General features: G+C 42.6%; 1 long non-coding RNA gene across 9 annotated transcripts; it reads right to left on the bottom strand.

Moving 5' to 3' along the window:
• Positions 1-8,550: 8,550 nt before the first annotated feature.
• On the bottom strand, positions 8,551-14,636 carry LOC309525364. Of its 9 annotated transcripts, XR_014216176.1 has the most exons (5): positions 14,535-14,636; positions 13,076-13,604; positions 11,618-11,656; positions 11,118-11,289; positions 8,552-8,688 (listed from the first exon to the last, which is right to left on the bottom strand). It is a non-coding gene; the product is annotated as an uncharacterized lncRNA (long non-coding RNA). The 9 variants fall into 9 exon arrangements; XR_014216175.1 differs by lacking the exon at positions 11,618-11,656 and having other exon boundaries at positions 8,551-8,688; positions 12,861-13,604; XR_014216177.1 differs by lacking the exon at positions 11,618-11,656.
• Positions 14,637-16,770: the final 2,134 nt, after the last annotated feature.

Here is a 16,770-nt window from a genome sequence, read left to right as displayed (position 1 = left end):
CTTCTGAATCTAGAAGTCCAGAGTACCAATTCACCTGACATTTCTATTACACTGGTACCTTGCGTTACATACGCTTCACGTTACATACGCTTCAGGTTACAGACTCCGCTAACCCAGAAATAGTACCTCAGGTTAAGAACATTGCTTCAGGATGAGAACAGAAATTGCGTGTCGGTGGCGCGGCAGCAGCGGGAGGCCCCATTAGCTAAAGTGGTGCTTCAGGTTAAGAACAGTTTCAGGTTAAGAACGGACCTCCGGAACGAATTAAGTACTTAACCAGAGGTACCACTGTACTCCTATTACATTACTCCTGTGTTAGCGGATTATCTATAATTTTCAGCAAACTATACAAAAAGAGTTATACAGATAACCCTTTGTTATGCTGTTGCTGACAAATGCCTATAGAAGGAAAGTTGTTGAGTAAGATTTGCAAAAGTAAATATTACAAGCAAGCCAAATGCAATGGAATGCCTTTGGGTGACATGCCTCAATGAAGCTCTTTCAGCACAGGGCACTAGATGTCAACAGAGAGACAAACTGAAACTGCAGCACTAAAGGTTGCGCACAACACCATTAAGAAGAGAAGAAGAAACAGGGATTTATTTGTATTTGTTTCTGTGGCAGCAGAACGTACTTGGCCAATAAGCCGGGAGACTGGAGTTCCTTATTAAATCTAAGAAGAGGCGCCACCCAGACATCATCAAGGTAACAAAAGCTTTCTGTTCCGAGGGGGACATTCATATGTCACGATTTTGGTTTATTTGTTAACGCTTAAAAAGCAGTAAACACTGGGCAGCCAGTAGCTGGAGAGGCTGAACTCATGTGCTTAGCTCACATCTGGGGAATGTGGCGAAGCAGACACACCACACAACAGCATCAATGCCCCATGTTTTCCACTTTTCTTTACACTGTTTCACTTTATAGCTCCAGTTACTCACCCTGTTCTCTGGAAGCCTAGCTCTCAGGAAAGAACATGCAAGAACAGGGAGGACAAACCTTGGTATGGTCTAGTGCAGTGTTTTTCAACCTTTTTTGGGCAAAGGCACACTTGTTTCATGAAAAAAATCACGAGGCACACCACCACTGTGTGCGGAGAGGGAGATGTCAGAGCCCCGCTGCTCTCTATGGGGAATCGGATGAGAGCGGACCGCCTGTCCGCTCTCATCCGATCCCATCCGATCTGATCCCCACCCAGGATGGATGGAAAATAGGGTGGACACAGTCCAGCGCCCGCCTAGTGGGCGAAAATGTGACTTTTTTAAAAAAAATATCTTTCACATTTTTCAATTTTTCCCACGGCACACCAGGCAACATCTCGCGGCACACTAGTGTGCCACGGAACAGTGGTTGAAAAACACTGCTCTAGTGCAAGGAGGCACTATCCTGAGCCTCCCGTTGGACTACAACCCATCATTTCTGACCATTGGCTATGCTAGCAAGGGTTGATGAGAGTTGATTTTCCAGGCTGTACCTACACTCTGTTGTTGTTGTTGTTTAGTTGTTTAGTCGTGTCCGACTCTTCATGACCCCATGGACCAGAGCATGCCAGGCACTCCTGTCTTCCACTGCCTCCCGCAGTTTAGTCAAACTCATGCTGGTAGCTTCGAGAACACTATCCAACCATCTTGTCCTCTGTCGTCCCCTTCTCCTTGTGCCCTCCATCTTTCCCAACATCAGGGTCTTTTCCAGGGAGTCTTCTCTTCTCATGAGGTGGCCAAATTATTGGAGCCTCAGCTTCAGGATCTGTCCTTCCAGTGAGCACTCAGGCCTGATTTCCTTCAGAATGGATAGGTTTGATCTTCTTGCAGTCCATGGGACTCTCAAGAGTCTCCTCCAGCACCATAATTCAAAAGCATCAATTCTTTGGCGATCAGCCTTCTTTATGGTCCAGCTCTCACTTCCATACATCACTACTGGGAAAACCATAGCTTTAACTATATGGACCTTTCTCGGCAAGGTGATGTCTCTGCTTTTTATGATGCTATCTAGGTTTATCATTGCTTTTCTCCCAAGAAGCAGGCGTCTTTTAATTTCGTGGCTGCTGTCACCATCTGCAGTGATCATGGAGCCCAAGAAAGTAAAATCTCTCACTGCCTCCATTTCTTCCCCTTCTATTTGCCAGGAGGTGATGGGACCTGTGGCCATGATCTTTGTTTTTTTGATGTTGAGCTTCAAACCATATTTTGCGCTCTCCTCTTTCACCCTACACTCTACCTGAAATGTTTAGGGACATGCTCTACACTTACTTAACAGCCACAAGAAACCTTATCCTGTGAACCTTGAAAAGGCCAATGCATCACCTATGGCTGTTGAAGACAACAAGAACACCACTCTTTGCGTGGTACTTGCAAACCCCAATACCAGCTTATCCAGTTGACAAACTGGTCCTACTGTGCTCTCTGTGAACATCATTTTCTTTGGACTGATGCTTCCAACCCTAGGGCGGTCCCTGAGTATCACTTCTACTGTCTGTCTAATTCAGTATTCTGCATCTTAATAATGGCAAGCCTGTTCAGAACACAAGGAAGGATATAAATGAGTTCATTCATCTCCCTGTTCTTTTCTCCCGGCTTTTCATGGCTTTGGAGATGCTCTGAGCCTGTGCTTCTGTTTCCAGACTATTGTGGCCAATCAGCAGTAGTTACTGATATTTTACCTCCTTCATTAGGTAACTTAATTAGATTCTAAACACATTTCTTTGAATAATAGATGGATGGAAATGATGTTTGTTAGCTAGGGACCTGAGCTGCATTCAAAGGAGTAGAAGCTCCATGCTCCATTATAAAACCTCTGAGCCATTCATTTACCTACAGATACTCCTGATTTATTATGTATGCTAAAAACGCAGCAGGTGGTGGCTATTGGAAGCAAAGCTCCAGGGAACACTTGCTAATATTCTCAGGGTAGGGTGGGGACGGCTATAATGATAGAAAAGTGCTTCCTAAATTATCATTAAATTGAACAGCAAGCTGTGCCACAAGCGTAATTAAAGTAAGTACTAACAGGTATACTGGAATTGATGCTTGGAATTGGACATGTGCCCCTCCAAAATCAAAGGAGAGGTACATGAAATTCAGTGGCTGAAGTTGCTTTAAGCAAACAAACATCCATTTTATCGGCGTTTGTTTTAAAGTATAGGAAAAAAAACGTTAAGAAATGTAGCTGAAGCATGGAGAAGAAAAGCAGGTACTTAAATCACTTAACTGGCGGGGAAAATTCTGAAAAACAACATAAGGAATAGAGGGGGGACTAGCTGAAGAATTTTAAGAAATATTAAGCCTAGTTGAAAATCCAGCTGATGATTGAGGATAAAAGAAGCCACTTTTGCCTGCATTTAAAAATTACCGTTGCAACCACAGGAGTGACATACCGTAACCGGAATTAACCTCACTCTCTCACTGAAGGCAGAGTCAAAAGTAGTGGGAGGTTCCCTCCCCTTCAGGCTCAACAACAATTCCAGCTTGTTCCTGTTTGACCTTACCTTCCAAACCAGAGGAGGAGTCAAACCTTTAAGAAGCCACATGATTATGGGTAAGCTGCCTCCCATTCAATATACAATGGTAGGTCTATCCTCTGTCCCATCAATTTTCCCTGCAACTGGCCCTATAACTTCTTCCAGTTTTTGGAATATTCCCACATTCAGATTCTCAACTTTCCTGAATACCTGAAGCTTTCCCTTACATCACTGGTTCCCAAACTCCACCCCTACCAATGGACCAGTTGAAATTTTTTGAGCGTCTTGGAGAACCACCTAAGGATTTTTCTGCCTGTTGTACCAATGGTAATGCACTGTGCCACATGTATGATTTTTTTAAATTGTATTTTAAAATACCACCCACATGAATCATAGAATTGTAGAGTTGGAAGGGACCCTGAGGATCATCTAACTGAACCCCTTTGGGAACCCTGTCTGACATCATGTGTGTGAGTATTATGGGGATCTAGATGCTGCTTGTAACTCTTCTCGGCTAGTTAGGATTTAAGATTTTATGTTTATTGTTTTATTTTTATTTTTATGTAATTGCTGAATGTCATATGCTCCAATGTAAACAAAGATATATATCAATGCAACTGTGTTAAACAGTTAAAGATGAATAAAAACGTTACAAACAACAACAAATAAAAAGGCATTTAAGCCTTTATGCTGTTTTATTTTTGCTTATTACCTGTTTAAACTGGATGCAACTCCTCTTTTCTGATCCTAAATCAATCTTCCTTAATTGGGGTGGACTTTGCACAGGGGAACTGTCCACTCATGTGCTAGGCTGCCTCTTTCACATGCTGCATGCATAGGCTGTGAGCAGCTAAAGAAGGGAGGACTTGTTTTGTGTCTCAGAAAAGAGAGAATTGCTGCTGGCAGATGCTTCCGCCCTCATCTGTCTTCCCCTGGTACCCTCTGTGGGATTTCCTGCTGAGCTTCCCAGGGGGCTATGGCTCAAAGAAAATAGGGGGACAGAACTACTGACAATTCAGCAACTCCTCACATGCCAGCGTGGTGTAGTGGTTAAGAATGGTGGACTCGTAATCTGGTGAAGCGGGTTTGCGTCTCTGCTCTTCTACCTGCAGCTGCTGGGTGACCTTGGGCCAGTCACACTTCTCTGAAGTCTCTCAGCCTCACTCACCTCACAGAGTGTTTGTTGTGGGGGAGGAAGGGAAAGGAGATTGTGAGCCGCTTTGAGACTCCTTAGCAGGGGTGCCCAAACATTTTTCAAAGAGGGCTGGATTTGATGATGTGAACATGCATGAGGGCCGACCAAAGTTGTTGACTTTTTTTTAGGATTGAACTTGTTGAGCTTTTTTTAGGATTTTACCCCAGGAGATAGACTGCCACAGGGGCCAGATTAAACTGACAGGAGGACTGGATTGGGCCCCAAAACGGACTTTGGCTATGCCTGCCTTAAGGGGAGTGAAAGGCAGGATATCAAGTCCACACTCCTCCTCCTCCTCTTCTTCTTCTTCCTGATCTGGCACAATCTCCACACAACACCCAGAAAGCACTTTACACTGAGTCTGCTTCATGTGTGCCAATTTTCCATTGGCTATTGCGAGGTTATTAATGTTTCCTTCATAGAAATGAGTCAGTGTCTCCCGCTTCATGATTAAAGCATGGGAACCAAAAGGCAGAGTAGACGGGAAATATGGACCTGGAAATAATGTTAAATATACCTACCTAATGCACTCTTCCTGAACCAAAATTCAGCTATCCTTTGAAATTTGTACTTTTTGGAATTTTGCAATGCATAATCTCCAGCTGAAAACCTCCCAACGCATTAAAGGATATAAGCAATAATTTAGTGAGGCATACAGAACTGCAATTTTGAATGTTGATCAGATGGTGGGGAAGGACCTCAGCTCAGTGGTAGAGCATTTGTCTTGCAAGCAGAAGGTCCCAGGTTCAATCCCTGGTATTTCCAAATAGGCCTGGGAATGCATCCTGTCTGAAACCCTGGAGAGCTACTACCAATTAGAATAGACAGTACTGGACTATATGGTCTGACTCAGTATGCATAGTATCATAAAACAGCAGAGTTGGAAGGGAACTAAAGAGCCATGTAGTCCAACATCTTGCAATGCAGGAATCACAGTTAATTCCTATCCATATATTCATACTGACATACATGCGTGTGTGAAAGTCTGCTTCTGTGGGCAGAATTCCTTTGCTGTGTTGGGGTGTCTGTTTATAACCCTTCACATAGTTAGGCAAGTGAAATTCCAGTTGACTCAAGGGGATTCTAGCAGGCTAACTTTGTCCAAGATTACTGTCATTGCCGGTTGATGTGCTACAGATTAGAAATGGAAGAGGGAGTTCAAGGCTGCTCTTGCAAACTGATGAAGTGCAAGCAGAAAGGAGTAAATAGCAAAGTGATTACGGGCAACACGGGAGAAATAAAGTCTGAATGAAACCAGACCTTGCATAACATAAATCAACCAACAAAATAATAGAGCGCACGTGTTAAGTTGTCGGTAAACCTATCAAACGACACAGTGATTCTTCAAACAGCTCTTGTTTATTCACAGGCCAGAACAGAACTGAACTGAAGGGTTCAGCCAGCCTGCTTATATAGAGCTCCAGTACAACGCAACTGTAACAACTTTCTGTAACTATCCAATCACTGAACGTCACTTTCAATCCCTTATTTGCATATGTGGACCTGAGTAAAAACTATCTACAGTATCCTCCTGCTGGCCCAGGGTGAGAACTTCAGTACATAACAACATGGGTGGAAATGGAGGCTAGTCATAGACAGATCATGGAGGAGGAGCACTCAGAAGATGGTACAACATGTTTGCCAGCCATCCCTTATGGTTGGGAGAGCAAGACAGGATACTTGACTTTTTCCACTCTTGCATGTGCATCTCCATTCTTGTTCCCCATTCTCACATTTGCCTGGGCTACGGTGGTTGGTTCATTTAGCGTTTGACTGTACAACAACTCTTTCTATCTGGGTCCTCCCACTAGTGGATCCCTTCCAATTAGACTGTTGTCTCTGCTCTTTCCTCAGCTGATACAACAGGAACATTTATATACTCTCTCTCTCCCCCCCCTCTCTCTCTCTCTCTGTGTGTGTGTGTGTGTGTGTGTGTGTGTGTGTGTGTGTGTGAGAGAGAGAGAGAGAGAGAGAGAGAGAGAGAGTCCTCTTAATAGACTCCACATAGCCCTGAGGGAAGTATGCCTCCGTCTTTGACCTTGTGTAGAACTGACTGCATAGCATCGTAGTGCTTTGTCACTCAGCTGAGATAATAAGCCTGTTCTCAAAGGTTCAAGGTCAACATTCTAACCACATGCTAAGGGGATTGAATCAAGGCCTCCAGCAGATTGTCTCCAGCACTTCACCTCTTCCACTCCCACGATTCTGGACTTTCAGACAAGGTCTTGAGGGGAACAGTGCCCTCAAGGCTGCAGTCAGATAATCAGCTTTCTAACCCATTTGAGACACAACAGGCCCTATAAAGCCCTTGCAGCCAAGCCAGCTTACCAGCTTGACCAATTTGTCTTGAGTAGAAAGGTTTTCACCCAGCCTCTTCAGCCTGCTCTTGCTGTCTTGGAGCTTAACCTGTATGACTACATTGCTCCTGGCCCTTTGCTCTGTGTCTGCCTGATCTGCAGCTCATCTATGACCACCTCTGTTGCTTCTGGCGCTTGGCTCCTTGCCTGTCAGATCAGTTACCTGATCTTGATTTTGACAATGCTTATTGCTCTTCAGATCACCACCTGCTTGCACTTAAATAGCAGAGGCAGCCTGTCCTGGAGCTAAAACCAAGGCCTGACTAGAGATTTCAGAATTACATTTCCAGGAATCCATACACAGGGACACAGGGATTCATTACCTCATAATGGCTTTTTGCTACTGTTATAAAATCAGTATTTAAAAAAACGTATCCCCCCCAATAGAATACATAGGTGAGGGTGCTTGGTTGCATAAGTGACTTGAGTATGAAATCAAGTGACAGTTATTCTGGCAAACAAAGGTGTAATTTTTGTGCATGTGGCATAACAGTACACCCATTTCTGTTGCTGAAGCTAAGGAAGTTGAGTCCCATAAATTGTCAGGATGGGAGATTTGCCTGGGGTTAAGCTGCTTTGACTGCTGCTGGGCACCAAACTGAAACTATCATGGGGACAAACAAAAGAGGACACCTTCACCCTTGTTTCCCTTCATTATATCACAGCCCAACAACAACAAGAACCCACCAACAGCATTTGAATTGATATGGCTAATTTAGACCCTCCAATTGTCCCTTTTTTCCAGGGACATCCCTGATTTAGAGAAGCTGTCCTGGTTTCTGATTTGATCCCAGAATGTCCCGCTTTTCATTGGGATGTTCCTATTCGCATTGGAGAAATGCTGGAGGATATGGAGTTATCCAACCCGAGCCGTCTGAAGGCAATCCTATATAGGGAAGATTTTTTTTTTATGTTAATGTTTTATTCTGTTTTTATATATGTTGGAAGCTGCCCAGAGTGCTGGGGCAATCCAATAAGATGTGTGGGATATAAATAGTAAAATTATCATTATGGAATGGGACATGCCTATTTCATCGGAGAAAAGTTGGAGGGTATCGCTAACTTGACATAAGAACCCCTCTGCCTCACACAGGCAAACAAAACTCATTGCAGCCAACTGAAGTCAACCAGCCATGCTCTGGGGTCCCCAACCTCTCTCACCACCAAGGAAAACTAATAAATGAATAGAAATAGAACCTACACTGACTCAAAAATCTGACACTACTACACTATGTAAAAGAATGAAAGTTTTCTATCTCCCTTTCTCTATCCCCACCTCTCTTTTTCCCCAACCTTATATTGTCTATTGTCTACATTAGTGACTCACATCCAATATAACTGATCTGTTGAATGGACTTTACAATCTGAAAATAGAGACGCTGTATGTACTTTTATAACCCAAGAAAATATGTAATAAAAACATTTTTTAAAAAGTTATTCTCCTCCCCTCCCCTCTTCCCACATCTCTCTTTCTCTCTGTGTGCGTGTCTATCGATAAACAAATCACATCCAAAAATTACTAAAGTGGAGAGAAAACTTTGATCAAAATCTCATCTCATGCCTGCCTTACTTCTGGGGAGTCTGAAAGGTGTTCGCAAGCGTCCTTCCTTGCATTTTGCAAATCATCTCACCAGTGGTCTACACTCTAGAGCCTTCCGGGGGGCTTGTGCTTCAATTAATACCTGGGTGAATATATCATAAGATAGTTGTTCCTCAAGTGGAACTTTTTCAAACCAGGAAGCATGGGCAGCCAAGGAGGCCACAAGGATTTTTATTAATATTTTTTAACTGCAAAGAAAAAAATTACCCACGACCATTACAGAAGGCTAAGCTAAGCTCAAACTTCTGCACTCAGTACAATTCTGAAGACATTCTAAAGTGCTCTGAGAATGTGGCAGGGAAAAAAATAGTATTTTATTCCCCAGGGGGGAAACTTACGAGAAACTGGAGGACAGATTTCAGCACATCACTAGCACCCTTGCAGTAATGCTTGTTAACAAGGGGACCAAAGGAGAGGAATAAAATGTGGGCTTGGCTTTGTGTTTAAATGACCTTCAAGGACAAAACAGAAAAAGTGATGTTTATGCTCTAGCCTTTTGCTTTAGCGTACCTCATTGTTCTCCATGTATGGACATATACACAGAAAGAGCACACTGCACAATTCTTCAGAGCCTTGCTCATATTTACTGGCAACATGTCTATTTCCCTGTATAAATAACCAGATTTATATACAAAATACAAATAGAAATAATCAACAAACATGCAAAACTGGACCAAGACGGGGCTGGTGCCAGACATTAGAGTTGGCCAAGTGTCTGGCTGCTGTATAAGAGACTTGGATGGAGAAAGCAATTTGCTCTCTTTAGAATGAAAACCTCTGCTTTTTTCCTGAGGCTGCAGGCTGAAATGCTTCCAGCAAGCTCAGGTTGAAAACTCCAGGGTACTTCCCCGAAGGCTTCTGAGCAAGCAGTATTATTATTATTATTATTATTATTATTATTATTATTATTATTTTGCAAGGAGTATTTTTGTTGAATTTCCACAAGATATCAAATATTACAGATAAGCTCCTGATGATGCTGTTACACGGAACAAGCAGTATTAAGATGTTTAGGATTAAAATGTCAGCAGCAAACTAGTTAGAAACAGGAGCATTGCTGTGGACTTAGGGTGCAGGACCTATATTGACCTATGCTTCCCTGAAAAAGTTTCACCATTATCACTCTCTCACCCACCCCCGCAAATTAAGATGGACGGTAGTTTGGTCATCAGCATTGTGGTTGACAGCCAGATGCCCGGTAAGGAAAATGTATTTATTCTTTGATTAAAAAGAGGGAAGGGGCAGAAGGATTAGGGCCCAGAGCAAAAGACCTAGATTGGGGACTGTTAAGAGTTGTCCAGCAGAATCCCTGATCAAGACCTTGTGTGGGAATGAATTCTCTCCACCACAAGAATGTGCTTCAAATCTTTACTGCAGAACAACTTTAAATAATAGTTACAATAAGATAAATGTTACAAGTAATACATTGCAAGCAAGCAAGCAATGGGGTTCAGTCCTTTCTTCAGTAAACTCTCCTCTCTCTGGTCCCAGAGGGAGAACCTAAGTTTGTTCATCATTGTAGAACTTCTCTGCTGCTGCTTTTAGCCATCCCCAACCAAGCAATTCCCATCAGCCCCAGCCAGCATGGCCAGCGCTCGGGGATGATAGGAGTTGGAGTCCAAAAGTATATGCAAGGCAGCATGTCAGCTGCCTTAGCAACACCCCTGGTCACAAACTTAATATATGAATTCAAAGACGATGTCAAGAGAACAGAGCTTGTACCCTGACCTCCCTCACCTTTCTAAATTGTTTTCTTTGGCTCTGATGCTTTGTTTTGTGTGTGTGTTCATCAGACTTCTCAGAGAGTGTTTTATCATCATCAGGGGATTAGTAAGGTGACAGCACAGGCTTCAGACAGTTGTAGCAATGCTTACAAAACACTCCTCCCAAAATGTGCAACCTCTCGCTCTCTTTTATTTAAACCTCCTTACCTTCAAACTGAGGACAAACATGTATACTATGTGCAAGCTCTGTGCTTATCTGCCAGACATTTAGGGGGCACAGGGTCTTAGGGGGACTTAGGGGATCTCATTATGGAAGAGCTGGGAAATCTTTGCCTCAGACCCACGGATAATCAACCTCATCCCCAACACTACTGCAACATGGCTGGATAAACACAAGTGCTTTCCAATCCTTATGTCAGCTGATTCTCTCTCTCTTGAGAAACAGGGCAGAGGAACTCACTGAAGCTTAAAGTGGTTTGGTTGGGTCTGGCCTGGCTGTTCCTTTTCTCCCTGCAACCATTTGGGTAGAATCCCATATGCCCTTCCTATAGTCAGCCATGGACATATATAAGAGCAGTCCCCCACATCCCCTGGAGAGCTTCTGCCAGTCAGTGCACACAACATTGAGCTAGATGGGCCAATGGTCTCTGTGTAAGGTAGGGACAGGGGAAGACCAGTGGCCAAGTGGAGTGATGGGACACCTCCCTCTTGCTGAAAGTTGGTTAGAAGGTGGTGTTCCAGAGACCAGTAGAACACTGTCCTGCTCTGCGACCACTGTCTCCCTTACCTGGGTTGCTGCTCCGCTGGTGGCAGAAGCGGTGGGGTGGGTGGCCAGAGGTGTTTCTGCTGCCTAAGGTGGCTTCTTCACTGCTGGCTTCACCCCACAACATGAGTGGGCTGGCTCTGTATCACACATTGACACCTTCAGCCATGAAGTTCTGTATTTGATATGAGCTTACCTGCACAGCAGAAAAACATGGCTACAGTGAGGTGAGGGGACATGTCAAGAACCTGCCTTTTCTTCAGTTTCTTAAATTGTCTCCCCACATCTTCCATTTTCAATGGAATAGTAAAACATTAAGAATGGTACAAAGGCAAAGCAATTCCCTCTGCTTTATAAATTACATCCTCCAAGGTACTTACTATATTTTCTAAAAGTTTATTTTTATCTTGTGTTTATGCTTCTTTTAATCAACGATGTACAGTAGCCAAATATATGGCTGATTATATCCAATCAAGATGTAAATATTTCATGTGGCTTTCTGGCCTCTTGGCCCCATGACTCACATTTCTATTGGCTCTCCAAGCTCCCTTGCTTGTTGACCTCTTCACCAACAGTACAGTATAAAAATAAACCATATGAGCTTGGTCCCATATAAATAGTTTCCTTCAGTGATTCATGACATACCCAGACTGCAGTTTCACTGTCTGGTGGTATTATATTGATCCCTTTCTCTCAATTGCTACAGTGTTTGTAAACATTCCATGACATAACAACAACTAAGCCAATGGGTTTTGAGGAGGTGTATGCTGCCAGTAGAAGTCAATTTTAAGCCTCCAAAGTACACCAACAGAAAATGTACTGCACACAGACCTCTGAAAGTAACACTGCTAGTGAACATAATGCCAAGAGATAGTGGTGCTATTGCAGATATTAATAGTGTGCAGTTTGAAGTGACTGGATGTATGAAAACTGAGTCTGTTTGGAATGAAGCATTGTCCAGACCCATTAGATATTATTCAAAACTTTACTTGCAGAACTTTCTTCATAACAGAGTGAAAACATCAAATGAGTCATCTAAACAGCTCCACAAGACATATGCCAGTCCAAGGCATGGGCTCAGCACCTTACAAAATATGAAATAACCCAAACAGATCTATAAGCAAAGGTCTCTCTCCTACAGCATCCATTTTGCCTGGAGCTGTTTTCTTGGAGAGCTTCATTTACATCCTTATTCAATGGAGCCTGGGAGCAAAAGAACCAAAAGCAACTCCCTTCAAAATGATGATTAGCAATTCAATACTCATGTGTTAGCCAGCAGGAAACAATAGTTAATTATCAACTCATCAAAGAGTTCAGAGAGCACTTCTTGGCTTTAATATAGTCCCTTGGAAAACCCCCATGTTAAAGCTTACATGAATACACATAGCCATTCCCTTTTCATTTTCAATAAAACCAAGAAAACGTTTAGTCAGCCCCTCTTGCAGCAGAAACATACAATCTCAACAAATATTATTAATGAGGGAACTTATTGTTCTCAATCAATATTCATAAAAGAGTTAAGTATTTATTTTAGGGAAATGACTGGGAAATGGGAGTGGAGAAGCAGTTGAAAACTTCATTAAGCAAGGAATAAAAAACATACTGTATCTGACAAGCTCAGCCCAAGCCATAATAGTGAGTAGAACCTGCAATTCAAATAAATATTGATTTCTTCCTCTTTCTATTGTTGAAACCAGAGTAACAGCACATAAACATTTACACTGGCAACACAGAGTGACGTCACCAAACCCACAGCCTGTACGTCACCTGGTGATTTAACGTTTTATAGGAAGGCCGGTGCCAAGTGCTTGTTTGCTTGCTAGACTTTTGTATTCATATTTAGAAATATTAGATATTGATTTCTAATGCTGTGCACAGGAATAAGATCTTGCACTAAAAAAAAAGACTTAAGGACACAAGCCACAGATTGTGCAAATGCACATTCACTCCCATTTACCCATGAGATGTAAATACTTAAATACCTGCCTCTCTGCTTGCCTGTATAGAAAACATTAACTCCTAGGGAAAGAAATCTACATATGTTACATACTGCATTTTAAAGTTATCTAATTAGGGGGGAAACATCACTATAATAATACACAATATGCTACTAGGTTTCGTAAGCAATGTCGAGTATAAAAGGAGAAAAAAAATATAGTTGGCACTATGTGTCATCACAAGTCCTGTTACTGTGACACCAAGTCCTACCTATTGAATCTCAGGTTTTAGGGTACTTATGATGCGGTAGCCAGAGTTGTCTCCAGGCAACCAAACTGAGATTCTGCTAACTGGGATACAATTGTATCACTCAACTGTATCACAAATGAATGAAATAGGTGTATGAATAACTGACCTTGTAAAACATAAGTGGTCTAATATGCTTCATAATTCTATTTACAAGGCTATGAAATGTTGCTTTAATGCAGGGATAAGGAAAGCTGTGTTTCTCCAGGGGTTGTTGGCTTCCAACTCTTTTCGGCCTCAGCTAGCATGTCAAGGATGATGGGTTTTCTGTGGGGAAAAATAGGAGGGAGGACCTATATAGGCTGTCCACAGCATTTTGGAGGAAAAGTGGGGTGAAGGTTAAAATAATAATTCTAAATTCTCCAAGTATTATTCCATGTGCAATAATGAGTTGTTCGTTACTAAGCAGTGATAAAAATGTCCATCTTCTCGTCTTAGGACAATACAAACTGACTTTAGCATTTATCTACACACACCAATATGACATTACAAGACAATTTTTTAAAATGTCCACAATTATAACTTTAGTTTTAATTAGAAAGTTAATTTCCGCTTTCAAGGATATGGAAGAAAACCTCGTTAAATTGTTTTTATTTAAAATTAAAAAATAGAATTATTATCTGTCTGTTGCTTTATAGAAATGTCTGATAAATAATGACTCATTGTGTCCATCCAGTGCATTTGAACTCTGAAAAGAGGAGGTGGCTGACACTGGTTTCAAATAAGTGCATACTTGCCGATCCTGGATACTGTATATTCAAAAAAGTCAAACCAAACTGTATACAGTAATTGGTGTTTTTGTTTTTTTATGTCCCCTAAATAGTTACACTTCTCCAAGACAGTCAGGAACCACACCTTCTCATGTTAGGATTACAGTGACCTCCGTAGGGATGCCCACCAATGTCTAGGGATTTATAGCCTTGCAGACATTACTCCCTCCCCCTGCCCCCAAAATATGACTGACGTTCTGCTCTTTCTATCATTGTTCTGGTTGTCCCAGATACTTAGCAGTGCCAATGAGGGCATTAGTAATAAGTCCTGTGCTGAATTAATTTCACTGAACACAGATTCCCAAAAGGAGGCTACCTTAGGACAACAACTGAGGTGGAAATACATTCCTTTGCCCTGCCCCAGAAAACACTGGAAGTTTCACGCAACTGTAGCAACAGGTAATTAAAGCAACAACAACAGTCTTACAGTTGTTGAACTGTTGTCTTGGTAATTTTGAAGAGGGCATGCTCATGAAAGTAGAGACAAGCTTGGAAAACAAGCCTTATGAGGAATGGTTGAAGGAGCTGATATGTTAAGTCTGGAAAAGAGGAAAGGTCAGCAACCTTTTTCAGTCGTGGGCCGGTCCACCGTCCCTCAGCCCATGTGGTGGACCGGACTATATTTTGAAAAAAAAAATATGAACAAATTCCTATGCCCCACAAATAACCCAGAGATGCATTTTAAATGAAAGCACACATTCTACTCATGTAAAAACACCAGGCAGGCCCCACAACCCAGAGATGCATTTTAAATGAAAGGACACATTCTACTCATGTAAAAACACGCTGATTCCCAGACTGTCTGTGGGCCAGATTGAGAAGGCGATTGGGCCACATCTTGTTTTCTCCTGCTCTGGAGGGTAGGACTCAAACCAATGGCTTCAAGTTACAATAAAAGAGATTCCAACTAAACATCAGGAAAAACTTCCTGATAGTAAGAGCTGTTCAGCAGAGGAACCATCTCCCTCAGGAGGCGGTGGACTCTCTTTCCTTGGAGGTTGGCCACTCGTCATGGAAGCCTTAGCAGGGATTCCTACATTGCAGGGGGTTGGACTAGATGGCCCTTGCGGTCCCTTCCAACTCTACGATTCTAACTCTGCAGTTGGATCAGGCCAAAGGCCCATCTATATGAGCTGCCAACCAGGTATCTGGCCCAAATATCTGGAAGGCTGTCTCTTTCCCCACAGACCCCCTTGGGTGCGGAGATTGGCAGAGGGGATTCCCCTTGGTAGTTCCTCTGCCCTCAGAGGCAGAGGGGATAGTGGCCTGGAAGAGGGCCTTCCCCATGGAGGGCCCCCTAAGCTGTGGGATACAGAGGTGGCCTGATGCCTTCATTACACAGAATGCTGAAGATGCTCCTCTTTGCCCTGGCTTTTGATACTTGAGATGCCTATTTTCAGGATGCACTATGCTTCTGTTTTAAACACTGTGTTTTTAGCAGTGCAATAATCTGTGTTGAAGGACATGAGCCTAACAGCCTTCTCCACACCAGTGGCATAGGAAGGGGGGTACGGTGGGTGCGGGATGCCCTGGGTGTCAGCACTGAGGGTGTGTGTGACAAAATGGCAAAAATATGTTTTGTTTTTTTAAAAAAAAATTGGGCTCACATTAAAAAATAGTAACAATTTATTATTATTAAATAATATTATTTAAAACAAGTTTAATAACTTTGTCTGACAATTAATTAACCTCAAGTCAGCATAATACGAAAGAAAAGATCAAGAGGACACATATTTGATAAAATTGCTTAGAAGTTGCTGAAATAATTTGGTAAATTGGGATGCAGAAAGCGGAGGTATGGGGGAGTCCGAGAAACGAAGGTTATGGAAAAAAGGTTATGAAATTATACATGTTTGTTTGTCTTTTTATTTGTTTGTTTTGTTTAAAAATTGTTGTAAAACCAATAAAAAATTTTATTAAAAAAAAAGTCAGCATAATACGTATCGAAACTTTTTCGTTCAGTCAACAAACGCAACGAAATGTGGCTGCTATGAGTCAAGCTCGGCTCTCTGGCTTAGCCATCTTGTCAACTGAAAACAAAGTAGTGAAAGGAATTGATTTTGACGATGTTATTTCAAAATTTGCAGAGAACAAAGTGAGGTGGTGGAGGGGAAGGTTTTAAGTGCTTATGCTCCCAATGTTAAGTAAATAAACCAGAAAATAACACTTGAATACTTATATTCTATTTTTCCTTCTTTTAATAATTTCAATGTTGTGTGGGGGGAAAACAAGAAATTTTCCCCACTGGGTAGCACCTGACCTTGCCATGCCACTGCTCCACACCTGCGTGGGCGCCAGCAGCCGGCATTCAGAGGCATGTTTTCCTCACGAAACCCAGATGGGAGAGAAACTTTCAGCATTATATTTCTCTCAGTCAAAAAAAGAAAAAAAGTCAATGTGAGGGAATGGCGAATTCGCGCCCATTTCGCCCCCCCCCCTCCAAGCACTCATGCCAAACATGGAGAGGGGAGAGCGCGAGGACGAACCTTAGTCCCCGCCCCCTTCTATGCACGCGCCCCATTCGTTTTTCTCCCACCCCGCCCACCTCGGGCGGAGGTGTGGGGGGACAGCTTTCTATCTATCCACCTAATCTATCCCTCGAGCGCCTCTTGTCCGTTATTGTGACGCATGAAGCGTGTTCCCGCCCACTCCCCGCCCTCCCT

Source organism: Podarcis vaucheri (genome assembly GCF_965113315.1).
Source record: "Podarcis vaucheri genome assembly, chromosome: 2".
NCBI classification, from domain to species: Eukaryota; Metazoa; Chordata; class Lepidosauria; order Squamata; family Lacertidae; genus Podarcis; species Podarcis vaucheri.
The sequence above is the reverse complement of the archived record's forward strand: the minus strand, read 5'-3'. Positions and strand labels throughout refer to the sequence as shown.